This window comes from Ambystoma mexicanum, chromosome 4q (assembly GCF_040938575.1).
Source record: "Ambystoma mexicanum isolate Mex_15411 chromosome 4q, UKY_AmexF1_1, whole genome shotgun sequence".
NCBI lineage: Eukaryota > Metazoa > Chordata > Amphibia > Caudata > Ambystomatidae > Ambystoma > Ambystoma mexicanum.
The window spans coordinates 664,758,368-664,784,456 of NC_090928.1; the positions used below are offsets into that span (position 1 = coordinate 664,758,368).

Genomic DNA, 26,089 nt, shown 5'->3' on the forward strand with positions numbered 1-26,089 from the left:
TCGCCCAACAAATGGCCCATTTAAGAATGTAAGGCAGTCAAATGAACACAATCGCACAGGAAGCGTTTGAAAAGCTTCGATTTGATGTCTAGTTTGTGATGAAATATTGTCCGATATCCAATACTGCTGGTTGCATCACCAAGTTACATTTTATAGCCTTTCCACAAAGCTTAGGGAATTGTACTAATGGAATGCCACCATGTGTACCAGTCCAGCAAACTACTGAATTCTTTTACACAGATTCTCTGCCCTCGTGCATCTCTGCTAAACAAAGCAGGAGTGCTTGGTGGTTAAGAATGGAGACTTGAGTGAAGCTGCCTGGGTGCTGTATTGTAGAAGCAAAATAGAAGAAAACTGTCCCTTTAAGTAAAGAAATAAATACGCGGAACTCTACACATTGATATGAGGTGGCTTTCTCTTCAGCTTTGTTTACACTGCGTTTTGTAAAGCTGGCAAGCCTAGTGACCAGGGGTGCACTGGGAGCCAAAGTTGGCCCTGGATACTTTTTCAAAATGGCCTTATTTTACACAATGCGAGCAAACCCAACCAAAGTAGGGTTTGGAGGTTCCCCCACAAGAATATTTGTTAAAGATGGGCCCAAATTGGGAACGTTGAAGCATTTGTTAAAATATACAGATTTAAAAGTTGTTTAAACACAGCAAAAGGGTGAGGAGAGATGCAATGAAGGGGTTAGGTTGCATGGGAGAGAAGAGGCGCAGAATACTTGGACCCCCCCCCCTCGCCCAAACAAACGATGCCCAAGATTTCCACTAAGAAATCGAGAGTTCCCTGAAGGCCAGTCCTTCACCGCTAGGGCCCATCAAGAAAGGCATGCGTTTTAGTTTTACCAGTGGGCTCCTGGTAAACATCTACTTCAGGAGACAATTTGAGATTATGAAAAAAACTAGTCATTAAAGACAAGGGTGTAACACAAGCATTTTCTATCACTTCGAACTGACATCGACACAACCAAAAAAGGGAAATGGCCCAAAATGTCGCCCTCACAATTGCGACGGCCAAAATGCCCTACTTGTATTTATTTTTTTTAAACACCCCTGTTACACCACATATGTATATGTGGAGCGGTATGGGATATTATATTAATATGGGGGAGCTGCGGGGGTCTCCCCCCGCATATCTATGTGGTGTAACGGGGGGTGTAATGAAAAAAAAAAGAAAAAATAGAAGTCGGCATTTTCGGCCGTCGCAATTGTGTCAGATTCGGCTAGGATTCCAATACTCCACAGATGAGAATGCTCTTGCTGTGCAGAACATTCCAGCATATATTTTGCAGCACAACATCTGGTAAAGGAAAACGCGCGTTGACAGAATCGATATTTGTGACTTTTGCACCATCAACAAAGCGCCACTAAAAATGGCAAATGTTGCACTAAACAAGACTACTTTACATTACATAGAATGAAAAAGGTTTCCGTTTTGTCTGGCACTGATTAATGTAGGCACGGACCGATCGGTGCATCAAACAACCCGGTACACATCGCCAAGTTTGGGTAATTGGGGCAGGGTCAAATTTAGGGTTTTACACCCCCCACCCCGCCCCCGAATGTTGTGAATGAGTTGAAACGAAGAAAAGTTATCCATTAAATAAAAAAAATGCATATTTGTAAGGCGCCTATACAATAAATGGTGTTTCAAGGCGCCACAAGACAAACAAAAGGGGGGGGACCCAAGGGAGAAAGATAACAATAGACCCCACTAAGCCTTGTGACATTTGGGTCGTGCAACTGCAGTAACAAGTGCGAGGGAGAGGGGGTGCTAATCTGTGCCAAATGCGAAGTGATAGGGTGGGAAGGGAAGTGCAGGCTAAAGAGGAGAGTAAAAGCGGGGGGTTTAGGCGGGAGGATGAAGATGGTCAATTGTAAATGTGTTTATGGATAACAGTGAATGGTGAGCATGTGAAATTATGAGGTAAGTGTGTGGTGTTTCAAAAGAGTAAACATATGGTGAAGGCGAGGAATGGAATGAAGCATAAGGGCCCTTTAATGTGGCAAATGTGGGGGGCAACAAGTTCTAAAGTAAATTTGAGTAACGTGGCTTGTTTGGTTGAATAGAAGCCAGGCTGGGGAAAGTGGCGCAATTCTGGCAGAGTGGAGCAGCTCCGTCCCCAATGAACACACTGCATATTTTGGTCAGTTCTTGGATTGCCATGTAGAAATGTAACAAGTTATTACAGCCTCCCATTTGAGAGCAGCAGCTATGGTGTGGCTTCTATAGTGTCTGTGTGGCTTGAAGTGAATTTGACGGTGTAGAACACCGGCGAGTCCCATCAGCACCAATACGTTCAGCCAACACTCAATCCTGCTTTGCATTAATGGCTGCCTTAAATGCGCAGAGTAAAGAAATAAAAGCGGTTTTGTTTCTTTCTGATACTATCTTTTAACAAGATTGCATATTAATAAGGCAAAGCACCTCCATAGGCAGATGTTTTTACCAGCAAGCACATCGGAGGGGTCCCTGTGCGGCACATGCAATGAACAGTTTACTAGCTTTTGTGATAGGCCTCTATTTTCTCTGACATGCATGTATCCAGGTGTAGGTTTATGGGGGACTCAAAGCAATTAAAATAATTTGCAAAACATTTGTGAGTTAAAGTTGGTAGAGTGAAATAAATCTGCCGCGGGGAGGGGTCTTCGTATATATAGAAAAGTCAAAAAAGCAAATAGTTTAATATGCCATGATAGAGTGAACCAAGAAAAAAAATTAAAAAAAGGAAAACCAATGCCACTAACCGTGGGGTGTTGGAGTGATAACTACTGTGTTTGGGTAAATCACACACATATATATGTGTAGCTGGTGGGTCAGAAAATAGCTGCACTAAAGCATAACCAAAAGGCATTAGCACTTCAGAATCCCGTGAACTATGGTTTGAAGGTAGTAGCTATACCAGACAAGACACTGGGGAATGAAACAGCCACAAGAAAAAGCAACTTCCACAGCACTGGACAATGCAGTGCAAGGAATGACTGAAAGATGACAAACCATCAAAGCTGCATTGCTCGGCCCGATTAGCACAAGCCTCAATTTCCAAACAACCAGCATGACGAATACTTCAAGGCAGAGGGGCCTCCACCTTGGTACCTAAGTTCTGCAAGCACACAAGTGTGTGCTGCAAAACAATGAACTACTGAGCAGGAAGGTACGCAGCACATTCTGGGATTGTCTCAAAAGTATACAGGTGTGCATTACGGTATGTACAATACGACAATCGCAAAATAAGTGGTCCTACACTTTAAACTCACCCCACGGTACAAATCACGCACTATTTAGAGACCTGGACAGATATGAGAGAGAGGGGTTGGTAATTGCTGAGCTGGTCGATTGTCCACACAGCACCAGCTCCCTTCATAATAAGGGAACAGGACAGCATATGCGTATTCGTCTGTGTTGGTTTCTCGGGAGGATAGCTCAGCGGTAACGTGCTCCCCTTGGAAGCAAGACGACACTGAGCAATACAGGTTCGATCCCCAGGTCTGCGCTTAGAAACCTCTGGGTATTACGCACATTATAAATAACCTATCATCTGGAGAGAATGTGTGGGCATGAATGTTTAAGGGGTGTCTTTGTGTAGGCCATACATCACTCACCGTAAACCTATTTCTGATGGTTGTATCTGCTTAGATTCATATAGTCTAACATCTAGTTGTAATCGCAGAGTATTGCATCTTTTTTTCAAAGATCGAAGAGGGACGTCGACAAGGGCCTTGACTGCAACACCACCCCCAACGTGACATGGTAATACGATTACGGTGAGTAATGTAGGTCTTCTGATGCTTGTGAATTTGCTTAGAATCACATGCTGTGCATAGACTAGCAAGCAGTACCTGAAGATGGTGGTGGGATATGTGAAGGAACAGTAGCAAAGAGCTGTTTTAGGAACGCTTGTCCCACCTGAAAATCAGACTCGTGTCTAGGGACTCCAGGTTGCTGCTTTGCAAAAGGAATCTAGAGGAACATTTGCAATGAATGCTATGGTAGCGCCCCTTTGCCTCGAGTAGTGACCTCTAGGCATAACGGATACATCTCTCTTGGCAAGAGAGACAGTGTGATGCAATTTACAGTCCATTTGGAAATAGCTGATTTACAGACAGGGTCGCCTTCTTCACCAGCTGCCACAGAGACAAAGAATTGGTTTGTCTTTCTCAGTGGCTTTGTTTTTTTCAAGGAAGTATATTACTACCCTCCTCGCACCCAATGTGAAGGCTTCTTTCTGCCAAGTTAGTGGTGTTTTGGAAGAAAGTGGGAGGTTCGATTGATTCACATGAACCTTCGAGACGAATTTAGTCGCAAAATGTGGGTGTGCAAGCAAAACCACCTCTTTGTGAATAGTCACAAAGGGATCCTGAACTGAAAGGGCCTGCAGTACACTAACCCGCCTTTATCGAGATAATGGCCACACGATAGGCATTCTTATGGGCGAGGGCTTAAAGCTAGCCTTGTGCATGGACTCAAAAGAAGGCCCCATTAATCTGGTAATAACAACATTCAAGTCCCATCCGGAAATTGGGTTGGAAATAGGGGGATGAAGTCTTTTCACCCCTTCCATGAAGGCCTTAATGACAGGAATGTTCCACTATGAAACCTTGTTCTGGGACGTGGTGTATGTAGAGTGCAGGAAGGTGGACCTTTAGGGAATTGAAAACAAGTTCAAGTCTTATAGGTGCATTAGATAAAGGACAATGGGCCTCATTACAACTTCCCTGGTCCGGACTGCAGTGATTCCGCGGTGGCGGCAACAAAGTTTCCACGTTCGCAAGGTTGCGGAAAGACCGGCCGATTACGTGCTGTCGGTCGCATGCACTACACGGACGCGGAAACGGTGTTACCGCTGCCACGGAAAAACCCACGGAAATGGACATAGCAGCGCCACAAGTAGCACAAAACCTGTTTCCGCCACGGAACCGGAAATACCATGATCGCCAAAACAGGAAACAGAGGCGGCCATCATATAAAGCACAATCCATTGCCATCCAGAGTCAGCACAAGCAAAATCCACACTTTGAGAAGCCAAAAGGGACCACCAGCATGTCTGCCAGGATCCGAGCCCAGAGGCAGCGCAAACAGTGCTTTAGCGAGGTGGAGCGAACTGTTCTGGTTGAGCACATTGTGGAGCATGCTGAGATGCTGTTCAGTGCCTATCAACGGCGTGCTACACAGCAGCGGAGGAAGGAAGTGTGGGCGGAAGCAGCACGCAAGTGCATCGCTGTGGGCGTGACTGCGAGGAGCGTAAAGGACTGCCACAAGCGGTGGGATGACCTCAGGCTGAGGGTGCAGAACCTGATCTCTACACACTGCCAACGCAGCAGTGGGACAGGTGGAGGACCCCCTTCCCCACTGAGGCTGCAAACATGGGAGGAGCGCTGCAGCAGTGTCCTCCACCTTGAGGGCATCCATGGGATCGGGGATCCTGAGGCAGGAGTGTGTCCACCTGCAGATGCTGGTAAGTGCGCAAATTTGAATGCCAAATGATATTGAAGCCAGGAGTGGCACAAAGGACCCATTAACAACAACAACAACAACCACCACCACCACCCCCCGCCCCCCGGCAGTGCATGACTGGGCCAAAGGACCCATTAACAACCCCCCCACCCCCAAGGGGCAGTGCATGACTGAGCCAAAGGACCCATGATCCAGATGGTGACTCATATCACTACAATGCATTACCGGCAACAAGCAGATGCATGTAAATGCTACAATTAAATGATCAACCTGTATGATGCATGTGATGCACCCATTAGGCACCACCTGTGATGCACCCATTAGGCACCACCACATAACTAAATGCCCTCTGTGTCCCCACAGCCGTATCAAGTGACAGTGATACTGCACAACAGCCCAGGCAATCAGCTCCTGCACGTGTGCAAGCCAGTGCGCCCCTGCCCAGGAGGATGCTGCCAGCAGTTCGCCATCTCTGCCCCCAGTAGCAACTACAACACATGTGCCGGCCACCATCACCAACATCTCCACCATGTCCACGCTGCCTGATGCAACACAGGTGCCACGGGCACCCATCATGCCAATGCAACCCACCACAGAGAGCATCTGTAGTGCAGAGGAGGCAGCATGCAGTAACAGTGCCCCGGCAGTGCAGTCTGATACAGGGCCACAGGGGGAGGTGCCCACCCTGGATGACTTGGAATCGTTCCATTAGCTGGAGTTCAGCCTCACAACACTCCACAGTCCTATGAGGTCACCTACACCCTCAATGGCAGAGCTAAATTCCCGCATGCAGCGGATGGAGGAGCAGCAGGCTAGCCTAACCCAGCTGGTGGAGAGGCAGCTTGAGGAATCTAGGCTGCAGAGGGAGTGCTACAGCACATCGGTACGTCGCCTCTCAAGGTCCATTGGACGCTTTGCCAGCACTATAGTTACCCTGGCACGCCATGTGCGGGAGGGCAATGAGAACACCGCGGATGATTGAGTCCATGTTGATTGGCCAACAGGCGAATCTTGCACATATGCCACCTATTCCAGATTCTGTGCCATCCAATACCACCACCCCATCCAGCTCCACCACTGCCAGCCCACGGAGGCGCTCGAGTCGGCTAACAGGGCTCTCAGGCAAGGATGCACAAGCATATAAGCGCACACAGAAATGATGGAATGTGTGTCGGGCACTGCAGGACATGTGGACTAGAAGGGTGTGTGGGGGTGGGTACGTTTGGGTGGTGGGTGGGCACGGGTGTACAGCTTCCCTAACCATTGCACCTCGTTCCTTGTTGTTAATTCATCAATATATAATTTCAAAAAAACATACATGAGTGGACATCCATCATTTCATTTCATTTGCAGTAAACAATTCTTCATTTATTGGCATCACCATATCCATGCAATGCTGTGAATGTGCTCCCTCTCAAAAGTAAATGCGAATCAGTGCATCCTGTGCTCGTTGTCCATCTAGTGGACCCCCAGGAGGAGGTTGTGCCATCCCATCCCCATCCCCGTCTCCATCATCTGCGTCTGGGGGCATTGGAATGTTCCTGCGCAGGCACAGATTGTGCAGCATGGCACAAACGAGCGTGATTTTACCCGTCTTCACTGGGCTGTACAGCAGTGATCCGCCAGATCTGCTCAAACAGCGGAACCGGGCCTTCAGCAGTCCAAATGTCCTCTCAATCATGCCACGTGTGCGGACATGTGCCCTGTTGTACGCCTCTTTATGCCTGTTTCTTGGCCTCCGTACAGGCGTCATAAGCCATGGCGTGAGTGCATATCCAGCATCACCTACATGAGATGTAGATGGGGGGACATGTCAGTGTTTGTGATATCATGTCTTCATCAGATGCAGTGCAATCTTGTGTCATTGTTCATTCATGCACATGTGGCATGCAGTGGTTAGATCAGTGGGTGGTACTGTTCTTTGGCCATCGTAGAGGACGTTGGCAACTGGACATTGACCAACGCATTGGTGTGCATGGGTGACATTGGCTTGTGAGTATGGCATTGTGCAGTGATGTGCACACATGGCAGAGTCAGTCCACCGTGATGAAGTAGTCTATGCAGGACGTCTCATGTACAGGCATCATGTGCATTGGGAGGGCAGTGTTGCGTATTGTGGGTGGGTGTTTGCAGTGGCTCCAGGTGTATGGGCCAGTGATGGTTTAAATGATGCACTACCATGGTTTAAAGCCCTTATTTATTATTTATTCTTTTTAATATTTATTTATGTTTCCTCTCCTCTGCTTCGCACTTTCCACCCCCCCCACCCCTGCACTTCTCCCCCATTTTCCTTTCCCTTGCACTTTCTTAAATGTCACTGGGCCTAGTAAGATCGCAGTTTTCTGTTTTTACTTTGTTCCCCTCCCTTTCTGCCTGGTCGCGCTCTGAAACACTTGTGTACGAGCGCGATAAGACAATGCATTACTTACCGTAAAAGCATTTCTGATGGTTGCATCTGCTTAGATTCACATGCTGTGCATAGTCCGACATCCAGAGGTCACTGCGGAGTATTGCATTTTGTTTTTTGTAGTCGAAAAGGGGACGTCGACAAGGCGTGTCTGTAACACTATCCCTATAGTGACGTGCAGTGGACCCACAACCTCTCACGCGTCGAGGTCCCTCCTTTTGTATTTTTTCTGCCCTGAGGGAGCCTTCTATACGTGAGTGAGTACAGAAAAGAGAGAGATGCAGAAAGATGTCTATGTTCCTTCCATCCGAGCGGGGAGGAAGGGAGGGCGCATGTGAATCTAAGCAGATACAACCATCAGAAATGCTTTTACGGTAAGTAATGCATCGTCTTCTGATGTTTGTTAATCTGCTTAGAATCACATGCTCTGCATAGACTAGCGAGCAGTACCCGTAGTTGGAGGTGGGTTGTGTGAAGGAACAGTAGAGAAAAGAGGTCTTAATACTGCTTGTCCCACCTGGGAATCAGATCTAGAGTGAGCATCTAGACAGTAGTGTTATGTAAAGGTGTGTACAGAACTCCAGGTTGCCGCTTTGCAAATGGACTCAAGGGGAACGTTTGCAATTAATGCTATGGATGCCCCAGTGCCTCGAGTAGAGTGTGCTCTTGGCTTGAAGGGTAGTTCTCTCTTAACAAGAGTGTAACAGAGAGTGATGCATTGGACAATCCATCTAGATATAATGGATTTGGAAACTGCATCTCCTTCTCTTCCTGCTGCCACCAAGAAAAAGAACTGTCTCCTAGTTCTTTGTGGCCTAGTTCTTGCCATATAAAACATGACAGCTCTGCGCACATCGAGTGTATGCAGGCTCTTTTCTCCCAAATTGGAAGGGTTTTGAAAGAACGTTGGTAGTTCTATTGACTGGTTGACATGGAATATCGATATGAATTTCGGTGCAAACCTTGGGTGTGTGCGTAGAACCACCTTATCTTTGTGAACTGTTACGAAGGGGTCTAGAATAGAAAGAGCCTGTAGTTCACTTACTCTCCTAATGGAGGTGATAGCTATTAGGAAAGCAGTCTTAAGAGTGAGGTCCTTAAGAGTTGCCTTGTGCATGGGTTCAAAGGGTGAGCCCATGAGCCTGGTAAGTACCACATTAAGGTCCCAGCCGGGAGCTGGGTTTGCTATCGGAGGGTGTATTCCCTTTACCCCCTCCATGAAGGCTTTGATAACTGGGACTTTCCACCATGACACCTTAAATTGAGAGGTGGTGTATGCAGAAAGTGCCGCTAGATGGACTTTAATAGAATTGAACACTAGACCCGAGTCCAGTAAATGGGTCAGGTAAAGGACAATTTGTGTGGGAGAGCAGTGGACTGGGTAGATGCCCTTACCTCTCTCTACACCAGATGACAAATCTCTTCCACTTGCTAGAATAGCAGTGGCGAGTGTTGGGTTTTCTAGCTTCTCTGAGAATGTCCATGCATCTCTGAGGGAGTTGTAAATGGCCAAATTCTATGACCTCAGGAGCCAGGCTGCTAAGTTCATGTTCTGTGGGCATGGGTGTAGTGTCTTGCCCTTGTCCTGTGACAGCAAGTTGTACGGGCAGGGCAGTTTCACTGGTGGGGACAGGGACATCTCCATCAGGTGCGCAAACCATGGTTGGCGGGCCCACATCGGGGCTATCAGTATCATGGTGACTGGTTCCTGGTGCATCTTGTGCACTATCTTGTTCAGCAGAGGAGTCCGGGGGGGGGATAAGCGTAAACAAATTTCCCTGACCATGGTATCCAGAGACAGTTCCCCTTGGAGCGGTTCTGTGGGTATCTGGAGGCGTAATTTAGGCATTGTGAGTTCTCCAGAGTTGCGAACAGGTCTATTTCTGGGAAGCCCCATTGTGTGAAGACGTCGAAGACGATGTCTTCGTGTAACCGCCATTCGTACTCTGAGGGAAGTCTCTGCTGAGTTCGTCTGCTAGCAGATTGAGTTCCCCCGTTACATGTTGTGACAATAGGAACATGTGTCTGAGAGCCCACTTCCAGATGTTCTGGGACAGCTTGGACAGTCCTGGGGAGTGAGTGCCCCCTTGCTTGTTGAGGTAGTACATGGCCGTGGTCCTGTCTGTGAGGACCATCATCGTCTTCCCTTGTAGGTGTGTCTGGAAGGCTTTTAGTGCCTTGAACACCGCAAGTCCAAACTCCGTGAGCAGTCTGATGGGATAGGTGAGCCCCCCCATCCTGTGAGGGATGCGTCTGTAGTTAGAGTGGCTTCCACTGCGGGGGTGGTGAATGGTTTCCCTATCACCAGGTTTTCCTTCGACCACCACCGTAGCGAGAGAACCAAGGCCTGCGAGACCACCACTAGATCGTCCCATTGTCCGCTGGCCTGACACCACTGGCTGTTGAGCCACTCTTGCATTGGGCGCATGCGCAGGCGCGCGTGAGGTACCAAATAAATACATGACGCCATCATTCCTAGCAAGCGCATTGCTTTGCGTACCGTCACCTCTCGACCGGCCACATATTGAGGGATCTGAAATAGCATATTTTGGACCCTCTCGTTGGAGGGGAAGACGAGGCCGTCCTTTGTTCGAATTAGAGCGCCTAGGAATTGTTTGATTTGGCTGGGGTCTAAGCTGGACTTCTTCACGTTGATGGAGAAGCCCAGTTGGAACAAAAGGTCTACTGTCTTCTGAGTGTTTGAGAAGCAGGTCTCGTAGGACTCCCCTGTTATGAGCCAATCGTCGAGGTAAGGGTATACCGGTATGGACAACCTGCGCAGGTGGGCCGCTGCCACTGCCAGTACCTTCGTGAATACCCTCGGTGCAGACGCTATGCCGAAGGGTAGCACTCTGAACTGGTAGTGTTTGCCCTTTATCATGAACCTGAGGTATTTTCTGTGCGCTGGCAACATCAAAATATGAAAGTATGCATGTTTCATGTCTAGTGTTGTCATGTAGTCCCCCTGAGATAACAGGGGAATTACCTCCTGTAATGTTAACATACAACATTTTTGTGGTTTTACAAATTTGTTCGCTGGGCGCAGATCTAATACAGGGCGCATGGTTAGGTCCTTTTTGGGTACAAGGAAGTACACTGAATAAATACCTTCCATTATCTGAGATAGGGGCACAACCTCTATTGCTCCTTTCTGTAGCAGCTGTTCTACTTCTTGCAGGAGGATGACGAGGTGTTCTGGTGACAGGCGTCGTCCCCTTGGTGGTCTGTAGGTGGGGGATCGATTGAACTCTACAGTACCCGTGGGCTACAGTTGACAATACCCACTGGTCTGATGTTATTCCCTCCCATGCTGATAGGAACAATGTTATCCGGCCCCCAACCGGAGACGCATGGGAGGGGACCCGAACCTTCGGGTCATTTGGTGTTACTTGCCGGGGTGCCTCTGGGACTGGAGCCCCGGCCTCTACCCTTGCCACGGCGTTGTCCTCTTTGGTTATACTGGTTACTGGTACCCTGATTAGAGGGCCAGTTGCCCGCAGTGTAATGCTGTTGCTGCTGTTGGCGTTGGCCACGGAAAAAGCGCTTGTTCCCAAATCCCCGCCTGTTTGGAGGCTTTGAGATTTGGTCCAAGGTCTTTATCGTGTCAAATTCTTTCTTCGCATTTTCCAGTGCGTCGTCCTCTGCCCTTCCAAAGAGATTTGACTCTTCTATTGGCTTATTAATGAGCGACTCCTGCGTTTCTGCCTTGAAACCGGAATTGCGAAGCCAGACGTGACGCTTCAGCAGAATTCCCTGCACCAAAGAACGGCCAGCAGTTTCTGCCGCATCAAGAGTGTTCTTAATGATGCTCTGGTTGACCAGCGCTCCTTCTTTAACTGTAGCCAATAAGCGAGTGCTTAGAGGTTCAGGGGCTTCTTCAATGTCCTGCTTAAGCTTTCCCCATTGAGCATCAGCATAGCTTGCCAACAATGTATTATTATTGGCAATCCTAATTGAAAAACGCTACAGAGGCGGAAATTCTTTTGCTCAAGGCATAAAGCTTTTTCCCTTCTTTATCTGGGGGTGCCTCGCTGGTTGTCAGTGGAACCCCAGCCCTCTTCCTTGTGTTAGTCACCACTAAGGAGTCCGGGACTGAGTGACCCCCAATATATAATGGGTCTGACAGAGGGTGAGAACAATTTCTCAATTCTTGGATTGACCCCTCTTACCAGCACAGGGGTTGGAAAGCGATGGGGTGAGTCGTCTCTTAACCGAGGCGAGGATAGGAATAGTTTGACTAGTGGGAGGTTTTTCTTTGATAATCCTTTCGACGAAAACCGTATCTGGGGTGACCTCCCCAGTTTCAACTTCAAAATGCGCTGCTGCCTTCCTCAGTAGCGCATTGAAGGTGGGCTGATCGTCTACTGGAGATGGGTTCCGGACCGGTGTGGTCTGAGGAGAAGAAATGTCTATAATGTCGGGGTCTGTAGACCCTGATGGCGACTGCCAGGGCTCTGAGCCACCTTCACCTGGGGCCTCCTCGTAGCCCTCCTCACCTATGTTAGTGTCATCATGAAAACCTTCTTTCTCTTGTTGGTCTTCATTATTCACAAACTCATCCTCTTCCTGGAAGTGAGAGTCCTCTTCAGTGAGGTCGTAAAAGTTCATGTCTTCCTGTAGGGGGTTAAAGAGCTTCGGGTATTTAGCCCATGGCCCCTCCTGGAGTACCTCCCTTGGCCTTTTGGGTGTCCTATTTTCTGGGATGGCCATGAACCTGTTTAGCTTGTCCATACATGACTGGAACCTCTCTACAGTCCAGTAAGGTAGGCCAGAGCGGTCTGGGAGTGAAAAGGGAGTTTCCTCTCCCTGTAGTTGCTTAGTTCTGCCCCATAGCGTCGAAGATAGAGTCCCTTCGCCTTCTGAGAAACCTTCTCGCTGGCTAGGGTCTTCCGTCGACGGTGGGAGCTGTCCCAGCCTACCCTACAGCGTCCTCGGCATTTCTTTGGCCTTGTGAGCGGTTTTCGACGTGTCATTCGCCGTCCGTCTCTGGCCGTCCGTCTCTGGCCGTCTTTAGAAGCTATACGCGCGAGGCTTTCGGCGATCAGCTTCTCCGTCGAGGGATCGCTCGCCGTCGCGCTAGGCAGTGCTGAGTCTTTACTGGCAACGTACGCACTCTTGTGAGGAGCGTCGCCTGAGGATTTGGGGTTAGCGCCCTTATTTACAGAAAGCCCAGTCGCCGGTTGCTCATTGCCCTGGATACACACACACCCCACTTCAACAGGGTCGGTGCATTGGCAGCTGTACTCACCCAATAGCCATGTGCTTTGTGCAGCATAGCGTTCCATGTACCGTGGCAATGGGGAATTCCGCAGTACCATTGAGTCATGGGTTGAGCCCGGGAAACGTGCGCAGCAATGTGTTATCACTTGCGTGGCATCACATACCATCTGTACATTCAGTGAGTGGTACTGTTTCCTATTGCGGAATACCATCTCAATAGCACGTGGTACTGTCAGCTCAATGTGGGTGCAGTTTACTGCACCTATGCAATTTGGCATGCCTGCTATGGCATGGAAGGCCAACTTGGTGGCAATAACCTAGGGTAGGGTACGGGGTAGGGCTATCTGTTCCGACACATGGCCCAACAGGGCATCCAGTACCTGTACCAGGATTTTGGAGAAACAGGGTTGCGATAGGCCGTGCAGCTCACCAACTGTGTTGATAGGTGCCGGTGCCAAGGAAATGCAGAACAGACACAACCTTCAGGGGGGGGAGGGGTGGTGGTGGGGGTGTCTATGTGGCTGCTGATGTCGTCCTCTATCCTGGCGGTGATGTACAGGATTGTTGGACGGTCCAGCCGGTATAGTGTGTGGATCTGTCCTGGGGTAAGGTTCCAGGGTGAGGCCCTGATGCGTGGTATTGCAGGCTGCCTGCGGGGTGGTGCCGGCTGGACAATGGGGTTTGCCATAAGGTACAGGGATAGCTGGTTGCCGCCTGCGCCTCCTCCTCCTCTGCAACAATACTGCCATCATGTGCAGTGCTGCCTGTTGGTTGGGTAGGCCCAGTCCCAATGCTACTAGAGCTGCTGCCTGCATGGTTCTGTTTTGTGTTGGGCTGGGTGTGGCCCTTTTGTAGGCTCCCAGTGGCCTGCTGGGTCCAGCTGGGCTGATTTGGTGCACCTGTGCCCTGATTCAGGTCAGCAGGCACTGTTTAACGTCATGTTTGCGGTGGCGGCAGTACCGCCACCGTGATCAGGGTTTTAACGCCATTTTTCAGGCGGTGTTTCCATGTCCACGCTAGTTGTGATGCTCGCAGTGTTTAGTATTGCTGGTAACGGAGGGGTTCCGTGCAGGCGGAGTTTACGGGAGCCTAAACTCTGCAGTGGCGGTTGGAGGTGGTGCTATTTCCGGGTACGCAGGTCATGATTGAGCAGACGCAGAAACGGTGCCGGTATGGTTATACCGGCGGCGTTAAGTCTGGACCAATGTACTTGTAATGAGGCCCAATATCTTCAGGGGAGCAGTCGATGGGATTAACTTTCTTAGTATTGCACCAGATACCAAAAGGTTTACACTTGTTGGGAGTATCAATGTCTGGTGTTGAGTTTCCGTGCTTCCCCGACTATGTCCATGGCTCTCTGAGGGAGTTGAAGGTGCCCAAACTCTGACTTCAGGAGCCAAGCTGCTAAATTGAGTGTCTGGGGGGCACAGATGCAGCATCTTTCCCTGGTCTTGAGACAGCATGTTGCACAGGGATGACAGCTTCCTGGGAGGGGAGAATTACATTTCCATGAGATGGCAGAACCAAGGCTGTCAGGCCCACATTGGTGCCACCAGGATCATCGTGACTTGTTCCTGGTGAATCTTGTGCACCACCCTGTTGAGAAGGGAATCGTGGGAAAAGGCGCGCGGGGGGGGTGGGGGGGGGGCTACGGGAGATCTCCCAGACCATGTTATCCATAGACCGTTCCCCTTGGAGCGTTTCTGTGGGTACTTGGAGGCGTAATCTGGCCATTGGCCGTTCTCCAGAATTGCGAACCAGTCTGTCTGGGAAACCCATTCTGCAAAGGCATTGAGTAGAATGTGCTCTTGCAAGCGCCACTTGTGCTCTATGGGTAGGGGGAAGTCTCTGCTGAGCACGTCTGCCAGAAGATTGTGTTCCCCTGGAACATGCTGTGAGGAGGAACAGGTCAGGTTTGAGTGCACACTTCCAGATGTTCTGGGACAGTTTGGATAGGCCTAGAGAGCGAGTGCCCCCTGCTGGTTTCCGGTAGTACATGGCCATGGTGCTGTCTGTAAGGACAAGGACTGTGTTCCCCTGAAGGTGCGCTTGAAAGGCTTTCAGGGCTTTGAACACTGCAAGCTGTTCCAACAGATTGATGCGATTAGACACTCATGGGGACCACACGCCGTGAGCCATCTGTTGGGAGAGGTGCCCCCCTCCCCCACCCAAGAGATGAGTCTGTGGCGAGAGTGGCCTATACTGCTGGGGTGGTAATGCTTTTCCCCTGCAGAAGGTTTTCCCTTGACCATCACTGCAGAGACAGAATGAGGGCTGTTGAGACAACCACTAGATTGTCTCGCTGGCCTGACACCATTGGCTCTATAGCCACTCCTGGCATGGGGCACATGCACAGATAAGCTTGAGGAACTAGGAAGCCACAGGAAGCCATCATGTCTCGCTGGCCTGACACCATTGGCTCTATAGCCACTCCTGGCATGGGGCGCATGCACAGACAAGCTTGAGGAACTAGGAAGCCACAGGAAGCCATCATCCCCAGCAACTGCATGGCCTTGCGAACGGTTACCCAGTGACTGGCTACATGAGGGATCTGGAACAGCATGTTTTGATCGGTTCGGTGTTGTGCGACGTAGGTGTTGGTGGCGAAGGCGTGGCGGCGGGGATTGCGAGCACGGACAACACTCCGTCCATCCGTGTCTGTAAGGTGCTGGGAGGGAGAGTAGCACTGCTGCACTCCACGCAACTTCCGGCCTTGCACATCCCTCCCCTCTCTTCCCGTCTCCATGTGTGCTTTGCCCACGTTCTTGGGCCCTTCCCCTCCCCCCACCCCCCTTCCCCCTTCCTCCTTCCCCCTAATTGTGGCTATTTATTGTATACTTGTGTATTGTATACATTCTCTTCTCCTCTAGGTCCCCACGGGTTCTAGTGTCTTGCGCATATTGTATTGTATTTGCATTTCCCGCACTCTATATTGTTTTGTGACTATTGTTTGTTTGTGGTGTTGTGCATTTCTCTTCTTACTCCTCTAAGTTACCCAGGATTACTGTTATGTTCTGCGTTTTATTTACCCTCTCACTTTGTTCCACCCTGCCCCCCCCCCACCCAGTTGTCTCCAGTGTTTTATCGCATATTTTTGCACGCTCTCCTCATTAGGTCCTCAACCCTAACTGCGAGCATTGTGCTTAGTTAGGTTCTTTGTGCTCACTGTACCAGTCGTCCTCTTGTGCCTTCCCCCTTTGTGTGCCCCTAGTGTGAGACCTCCCCCCTCCCCCTACTGCTTAGACTGCCTTCTCTTGCTCTCTGCCTCGCACCCCTCCATGGTGCTCTGTCTCTCTTATCTTCTCTAACTGCTACTCTATCCTGTCATTATCCCCAAGTCTGGTACGAAGAAGCTCAAAAGGGACATACTGGTCTCCAACTCAGGCCTCCCCATCGCCGATACCTACACCAGTGCTTCCTTCAGACAGACCTTCACCAACATCCTCTGTCGTTCTCTCTAGGCCTATGGACCCCACATATGGTCTCATTTCTCTTCCTCTGCCATTAATGGTGGCACTTGGTGGGAGGACCTCCTGGCCCCCTTCCACTCCTCCAAGACCATCATTAATGTCTATTTGAATGGCACGGTATTGGTCCAGGGCCCTCAGCCCAATCACCTCTTTTTTGATAGACTCTTCCCGCATCTCATTAACTTCCTTCTCCTGCTACTCCTACCTATAACTCTCTGGCTCCTCCGCCACCTTCCTCTTCCGCCACCCCTCTGGCACCCTCTTCTTCCTCTACGACTACTCTGTCATCTCCTCCTTCCTCCTCTGCCCACTCTTTGGCACCTCCAACACCTCCACAGGGCATACCTCATGCCTGTACTCCTCAGTGGAAGTCTTTCAAATGTGGCAATCTGCTCCACGTCACTATCCTTAACTCTTGCTCGGCTGTCAAACACTCCTCGGACATCTGCCGACTGCTCGAAGAACTGGATGTGGATGTACACGGTGTCACAGAGACATGGTTCATGGCCAGCTCTGTTATGAGTTTCGACAATTTCCTCCCGGATGGTTACAAGATCCTCTCCGGACCCAGAACTAAACCAGGAGGTGGAGTAGCCGCAATCTTCCCAGAGTGGATCCCTGCTTCCGTCATTCCCACAGCTACTCCTCCTTTGAATGCCTGCTCGACAGGCTCTCCCATCTCTCCTGCCCCCTCTTACTGTGACCCCCATCTACAGGCCACCTGGCCAGGTCACCCTCTTCCTCTCCGAGTGGGCCGACCTTTCCTCCTCCCTCCTTGCCGCTACCTCTCAACTTCTCCTCGGAGACCTCAACATCCACTTGGATGACTCTAGCCACTCCTCTGGGCTCTTTTGCAATCTCTGCGACTCCATTCTTCCCTCTGGCCAGACGCACTCTGCCAGGCACACCCTGGATGTTCTTATCTCGTCAGACATACCACTCTCTAACCCTCTAACCACTCCTCTCTCTTGGACTGAGCACTTTCTTTTCTCCGCTCACCTGTCGCTCTCTGTCCCCCAGGCAAAGTCGACCCCAGCACTGCCACCCCTCTTCTCGGTCATCCGGCCATGAAGCGTGTGTCAGTGGAGGCCTTCGCCGCTACATTCTCTCTTCCTCCTTCACCTGTAGCTGAATTGCACTCTGACACAGCCCTCTCCAACCTGTATTTCTTCATCTCCAACACCCTTGATGTCCTTGCCCTGGTCATGAGGATCCGCCTGAAGTGCAATTTTTGGTATGATTCAGACCTCGTCACCCTTAACTGCGTGTAGGGTGGCTGAGAGGACGTGGAGGGCAACAAGCCCATCCCCCGACAAACTGGCCTGCAGCCTGCTCCAAAGGCAATATAGACTCTCTGTCCTGTCCAAGAAGAGAGCCTACGTCCAATGCCACATCTCTGTGGCCTTTAACAACTCGACCGAACTCTTCAAAATCTGCAAGGAACTGGCCAAACCTGCTGCAGTCTCCACCTCTCCCCTCCCAAGCCCTTTGCACAACACTGGCTTCTCACTTCACCACTAAAACTCAAGACATCCTGTCCAATCTCTCCTCTTCCTCACCGTCTATCACTCCTGGTCCCACTCCGCCCGTCTCTCCTCCTTCCCAGTGTTCACTCCTGATGTTTAAAGAGCGGTCCGATCTATGAACGTGTCGTCAAAGCAGGTGCTCCCCCAGAACCATCAAGGACCACATCAACACCTTCGCTACAGTATTGGACGATTTCTGAGATCACTCTTGCCACTGGAACCTTCCCTCTCCCCCACCTTAAAGCACTCCCTTGTGCTCCCGACCCCTCAAGAAGCCCTATGCTGATCCCTCCCCTCCGGCAAACTCCTGCCGATCTCATCACGCCTTTCCTGGGCAAACTCCTGGAACAGCTGGCCATCTCCCAGCTTACTCTCCATACTGAATCTGTTGGCTGTCTCCATGACCACCAGTCTGGCTTTAAAGCAGCCAGAAGCACAGAAACTGCACTCCTGAACACCCGTGTAGACATGCTCTCCTTCCTTCTGTCCTCATTCTTTTTGATCTATCCTCTGCTTTCGATAGAGTCTACCACACCATCAATGGTCTCCATGACAACCTGGGCATCACGTGTCAGGCCCTAGCATGATTGACCTCATTTGTATCCGATCGACCCTCCCAGGCCTAACTTGGGTCATTCCTCTCTCCCACCTTTCTTTCTACATGTGGTGTTCATCAGGGTTCTAACCTCTCACCCTGGCACTTTAACTATTACTTGGCTCCTCTGGCCTACCTTCTGTTCTAACTTTCAGTGTAATGCGAATGACAAGTTGCTCTCCTTCAGGCTCCCCTCAGCCTCCTCTGATCTCACTCATTCTGCGATTCAGGAATGTGTGCCTCCAACGATCTCTGCCTGCATGCCAGGAAGACCGAGATCCTTCTCATTGGGATCCCTGCTTTCCCTCTGGCCACCCACGCTGGGCCCTCCACCCTCACCTTCCTGTGAGGCAAAGAACCTTGGTGCCATCTTCGACTCCACCCTCTCCTTCTCGCCTCACATCTCTGACATCTGTAAGAAGTGACACTACCAGCTGCACCTCCTCAGAGGTATTGTTCCTTTTCTCACTTTCCTCCAGAAGCTTACCGTCTCCAGAGCCCTGGTACTCTCTAGGCTGGACTATTGCAACCGCTTCTTTTTAATCTGCCTGCCTCTACTCTTCACCCTTTCACCTCTCACACTCTAACCAAACACAACCACAATCCTAAAACACAACAATCCGCACAAACTTCACTACACCGCAACAAAACAAACCACACAGACTTGCACAACAGCACATGACGACTACCGACTGTAAAACACTGCAAGCCCAACCAACTGACCCACTGGGTCGAGGCTGCCAACAGCACATCACTGCTCTCTTGAACTTTTCCACCTTATTCCCACTCCCCTTCCCTTTTTTTCAGAGCACCAGGGGACCACTCAGTGGTGATAGTGCGCAGTACAAATATCCATTAACATAACCCTTTGCAACTAATCCAGAACAGGACTGCGATACTTGTTCTTGGCCTCAAGCCCAGGGATCGTATCTCTCCAGCCCTGAAATCTCTCTGGCTCCCGGTGGCTTCAAGAATCAAGCTCAAGACCATTTGCATCGTCGAAAAGGCTTTTGGGGCAGGGGACCACACTACATCCAACTCTCTTCCTAAGCATCTTCCTTCTCGAGGCCTCCGCTCATCCACCGCCAACTCTAAGGGTCAGACACTTCTCCAGGAAGAGTGGGGTAGATCTCGGGCCTCCCTCTAGAACAGCCTCCCTGCCTCTCTCAAACTTGAGCAGGACCACCTAAGGTTCCGGAAGCAACTCAAGACCTTCCTTTTCGCTTCTGCTTTCTCTCCCTCTCTCTTGCTTATGCTCCTGTCTGCTACGCTAACTGGTTACCTGGCCACCCACTGAACACCAGGGGCACGACCAGTAGCCCCTTGCACTGCCTCCGGCCCTCCTACCCACTTAGGGACTGTATCTGCATCCCTACAGTCCCCTGCCTCTCTGCATTTATTTGAGCCACCACCCTGGCAGAACTTACTGCGTCTTGGCACTGCAGACCCCCTCCACCTACCCCCTTGGCACTTATCTTCCCTCCCACTCGCACGATCTACAAGGCCTAGTAAGATAGTTTGTTTTGTCCTCCCCTCGTCTACCCTTCCTTGTCTTGTCGCACCTAGAAACACTTATGTACAGGTGTGTAATAAATGACATATCATACCCTCTTCGTTGGAGGGGAAGACCAGCCCGTCGTCTGTCTGAATTAGGGCCCTGAGAAACTGTTTGACTTTGCTGGGGACCAAACTTAATTTCGTTACGTTGATAGAGAAACCTAGGTTGAATAGGAGATCTACGACTTCTGGGTATTCCCCAGACATGTCCCGTACAAGTCCCCTGTTATGAGCCTGTCGTTGAGGTAGGGACACACAGGGATGGCCTGCCTGCACAGGTGAGCCGCCGCTACCACTAGTACCTTCATAAACACCCTTGGGCTGAGGCAATGGTGTAGGGGAGTTGTGACCTGATAGTGCGTGTCCTCTATCAACCTGAGGTACTTTGTGCGCTGGCAACATTGAAATATGAAAGTATGCATCTTTCATGTCTAATGTGGCCATAAGAGTTGTCATCCGGAACTTCTGTGGTTTTACATACTTGTTCACAGGACGCAGATCTAAAACAGGGTGCATGGTTAGATACTTTTTGGGTACAAGGAAGTATACTGAATAAATACCCTCATTTACCTGGAGATGAGGGACGGCTTTGATGGTGCCTTTTTCCAGCAGGACCTGGACCTCATCCAACAGGATGTGCAGATGGTCTAGTGACAGTCTGCTGCCAGGTGGATGGTAGCGGGGTGGCTGGAGGAACTCTATGCAGTACCCATGGGGGGATGGTCTGGAGTACCCACTGATCTGATGTGACATCTCCCACGCGTGGACAAAAGAGGTTAGACGTCCCCAGAACGTGGCAGTGTGGGAGGGGACCCGTACCGCCGAATCACTTGGAGAAGGAGGCCGGAGAGCCTCCGAAAGCAGAGTTTCTACCTCGGCCCCCCAGCCACCCTGACGAACCTCTGCCGAGAAGATTGAAAATTACCAGAGGAGCCCTGTACAGAAGCCCAGTTGGATCCTCCTGAGCCATACTGTGCATGTGGAGAGTGGGAGAAGGACTACCCTAGAAAGGCTCGGCTGAGATCTTGCTGAGCGATTTCAAGGTCTCGTGCTCCTACTTGGCCGTCTGCAGAGCATCACCAGCTGCTTTCCAGAAAAGGTTGGCTTCCACCACTGGTTGTTAATCAAAGAGGCCAGAGTCTCTGGTTTGAACCCTGAATTCTTCAACCAGGCGTGGCGCTTGAGAAGGGTTCCCTGGGCAAGGACCTGCCCTGCAGTCTCGGCAAAATCCAAGGTATTTTTAAAGGAAATTTTGGGCGACTTGCCTGCCTTCCGCCACCACAGCCAAAAGGCAGGTGCGAGTGGGTTCCGGGACAAGGCCGCGAGGAGTGGGTATTATTGGCAATCCTGGGGGAAAACACAGCAGAGGTGGTGATACGCTTGCCAAGGGTGTACAATTTCTTGCAGTCCTTGCCCGGAGGGTGGGTGGCGGGGCAGCAGTACCCCCACTCTCTTAATAGTAGTGACAACTAGGGAGTCCCGGATGGTGTGGCCCCTTATGTACAGCGGGTCTGAAGGAGCCGTGCGGAACATTTTCTCCATAGGGATTCACTGCACATGTGAGCGATGGTGTGAGCAATGAGGGGGCCAGGCGTTTTGACCAAGTTCAACAAAAGGATAGGTTGGCTAACTGGGGGTCTTTTCCTTAAGGATACTAAAGATTCTTCCAGAAAGTCTGAATCAGGGATGGCCTTGTGTGTGGTAATCTAAAAGTGATCAGCAGCTTCTCCTGTAACATCTGCAGGAGAATTCAAGGGGTGGCTCACAAAGGGTTGCTCCATTCCCCACTCTTCCCGATTAGACCTGTCCAGGGCATTCCACTTACGGGGAGACCGTTTCTGTCCATTTCATGGACAGATTGGGCCTTAGATGAACAAGTCACCAACTGGTAATGTTCTTTCGACTGGACGTTCCTCCAAAGTATTCCACACCTCTGACATGTAATGTGCACAGCTGTGCACTTCGGAAACTTTTTCGGCAGAGGGCGTCCTGCGTCGATGACATCGGGTCAATGTCATTCAAAGGCCTCTGTCGAGGGCGAAGTCACTGGATGTTATAAATAGGACACACGGCACCCGTAGCCTCAGTTTACCCCAAAACGTGTGGCAACAATCCCCAATGCCTGCTGGACGAGGAGGACGGGGGAAAGCAACCTGTGACGGCGCTTCCAAGAATGCCGGGATGAGGAAGTCAAATGGTGGGAACCAGTCTGGGACCGAGATCCCCAAACCACCTCCCGACGCAGAGAGTCACCTCTCGAGTCTTCGATAGAAACCCCTTGGACGATTTAGATTTTCGGAACCTCTACCCCACCTGAAGCTTCCCCTTATGCTCCCGCAAGGCCTTGGCAGTCCGCGACTGGCATTCCAAACAGTTGTCGGTGTTGTGACTCTCGTCCAAGCACCACAAACAAATGCAATGCGGATCGGTGATCGACATTTTAGACTTGCAGTCCCTGCAAGTCTTGAAGCCAGACTGCGGAGTCTGAGGGGTCGAAGAAGATATCACTACGATGAAACACACGAGGCACGCAGAGTTCTCGAAGCAAACACGTTTGCGGAAACAACGGAACTGAGGCTACGGGCGCCGTGCGTCCTATTGATAACATTCAGTGACGTCGCCCTCGACGGAGGCCTTCGAGGGACATCGACCCAACGTCATCGACGCAGGACGCCCTCTGCCGAAAAAGTTTCCGAAGTGCACAGCCATGGACATTTCATGTCAAAGATGTGGAATAAGTTGGAGGACACAATCCATTTGAAATTGGGGGAACATTTTCCCTAATGGGCAGTTTCTTACGCTGGATGACTTCAAGGCCAAGAGGGAGGTGACGGCGTTGGATATATTTGTGTATTTTAGACTCAAAGTGGGACTAAAGGATATATTTGCAGACTTTGTGTGAACGGAAAGTAGCACCGACCTTGAAGGGCTCAGGATTGCTTCTAGGTTATATGCCACTATAATTGATAAGGGTGTAGGATGGGCAGAAGACTCAGCAAAATGAGAAAGTGCTTTGGGAACCCCTGTGCCAGAAAGAACTTGAAGATATTCCAGTTTAAGTTTTTGCATCAATTATATCTGACCCCGAAGGACATTCATAGACTCTTTCCAGAGGCCTCTGAATCGTGCCGAAGTTGCGGTGCAGCATCAGCAACATTCGTGCACCTGGCCTTGGACTGTCAGTTCATTCAGGCTTTCAGATTGTGACGACGTTCGGTTTAACGCTAAATATGCCTCGATATATTAAGAAGTTATTGGGTCTTCTCCTGCTACTGGCCAAAAGGAGAAAGGCCATAGTGTGCGGTAGGGGCAGTTCTCCCTCAGCATAACTGTGGAAATATGACATTTTACACTGTTATGAAACTGAAAAGGATTATGGAACTTCTTTGCACCCGACGTCAAAGCCAAGGGATACCTGGGACCCATATGTGGCTTACTTACGGTCGCTATGCTTCGCAGGTATCAGACTGTTATTCCTCCTGTTGAGTCCGAAAATGTAAACTAACTTGACTCTCCTTATGGGCTATAATGACTATAGAAAGTGTGATGGGGGTCGAGGGGTGGCGTGGTAGTCTGGGTGGACTCTATACTGTTTTTTTTAATTGTAACAACAACAACAAAAAAACTTACAAAATAAAAGTGATCAGCAGCTTTCTTCAGAATGTTATTGGACATCTGGGCATCTACAGGCAACAAGTCCCTAGGTTGGGTGACAGGAGGAGCATCCAGAAAAATGTTTTCAGGGTCAGATCCATGTGTCCTTGTCATCCAGAGGGTTCCAGTCTGGGTTCTAGTAGGTTGGATCCTTGCCACCGTGGCCAGGGTCTTGGGCATAGCAAACATCCTGGCTAGGATCATCCGGATCATCCAGAAAGACATCCACCTGGGGGTCCTGATGTGATTCCTCCAAGAAGGAGAATGGAGCACTGGGAGAGTGGAGCCTCTGGGACTTAAGAGGGACGGGGCAAGGGTCCATATCCCTACGTCTCTTTAGAATATTATTGAATTGGCCTGAATAATTTATGAATTCTTCCATTTTATTCATACAAGCCTCAAACATGTCCCTGGTCCATTCAGATGAGGGATGTGGAAGGAGGAAGGGCCATGTAGGAGGGTCTGGGTCTTGATGCAGGGCCATACAAAGAGGAGGAGAGGCCAGGGAATAGCCCCTGGCAAAGATGGGGCCTTCCTGGGGTCCACAGCAGGCAAACTAGCTTTAGAAAGCTTCTCCCAGGGTTTCGGGAGCATTTGTCAAGTGAACCTGTCTCAGCGCGTCTTTCAGTGCTAAAACGTCGGAAGCCAAAGATTTAGTGGTAGCGCCCGCTACAGAGGAAGATTTAGCACCAGGCATAGGCCTAAGCGGTTGTACAGAGGGTGCCGAACCATGAGGTTCGGAAAATCCAGTCCAAGACTTCGACGGGCCTGCAGGCGTAGAAACATTCCTTGACAGGTACGCTGGGGAAAGTTTAGGGGTTGAGTGCTTGAGAGCAGGTGGTGCATGTGTCCCTATTGCCGGATGTGCCTTCCCCATTGCACTGCTTTGGCATGCTTGCGGAAAGAGTTTACAGGCTTTACACCAACACTTGTCTTGATCACGGGGGAGACACAGATTGGTGATGGGTGTCTTTCCAAAGGAATTTGCTGTTGCTAGACGGGCAAAACTTAAAGGAGTTCTCTCCATAGCAGAGGGAAGCGGCAGCCAGACCAACAGAAAGGGCAGAGAAGGGCAAAGGAAAGGCATTCTCAAGAGAAGACGATACAAACAGGGCCCCACTCTCCCTACTGTAAAGACTGGGCCAGAGGTCCAAGGCCGCATGGTAAACAGTCGCCGATCAGCCCAGGATGGAACATCTGCAGACAGGATCAGGCGTTGAACAGCTGTCGAAGGCAAGCGAACGGCCGAAGAACAATACAATTGGCAATATAAAAACTCTTACAAGCTCTGCATTATGTGGGATCATCTAGGTAGGAGGAAAAAAATCTGTGGGACCTCGATGTGTGAGGGATTTTGGGTACACTACAGTTCACGTTAGGGACAGTGTTACAGTCACGCCCATGTCGACGTCCCTTTTCAATCTTTAAAAAAAGATGCAATACTCTGCGATTACCACTACATGGATTATATGCACAGCATGCGATTCTAAGCAGATTCACAAGCATCAAAAAAAAAAAAAAAATATATATATATATATATATATATATAAAAGATACATTACTCACCGTGATCTTATTTCTGATGCTTGTATCTGCTTAGATTCACATGCTGTGCATAGGCCGACACTTAGTGGAAGCTGCAGAGTATTACAGTTTGTTTTTCGAAACTCGAAAATGGGCGCCGGACTAGGGCATGCCAGTAATACTATCCCTAGTGTGAGGTCCACTGTACCCATGATCCCTCATGCGTTTAGGACCCTCAGATTGTACTCACGCTACTCCTCATGCTACCTCATGTCAGAAAAAATACAGAGTATCCAAGCAGATAGATAAGACTACAAGCATCCATGCGCCTTCTCTCAGAGGGGAGGAAGGGCGGTCGCATGTGAATCTAAGCAGATACAAGCATCAGAAATACGATTACGGTGAGTAATGTATCTCTTCTGAGGCTTGTGGAATCTGCTTAGATCACATGCTGTGCATAGATTAGCGAGCAGTGTTTGAATGTGAGAAGGGTCATGAGCGAACAAATGTCTTAGAACCGCTTGTCCCACTTGAGTATCTGTCTTGGAATGAGTGTCAATGCAGTAGTGCGGAGTAAAGGTATGAATAGAGCTCCATGTAGCTGCTTTGCAAATGGTGTCAAGGGGTACATTTGCAATGAAAGCCAGAGTGGCCTCGGTGCCTCTTGTAGAGTGGGCCC

The 26,089-nt window shown here is 50.0% G+C and overlaps 1 protein-coding gene across 1 annotated transcript in view; it reads right to left on the reverse strand.

Moving 5' to 3' along the window:
• The window catches only part of RTN4 (reticulon 4), a 543,567-nt gene that overhangs the window by 1,413 nt on the left and 516,065 nt on the right, over positions 1 to 26,089 (reverse strand). The gene's annotated exons all lie outside the window — the stretch shown is intronic.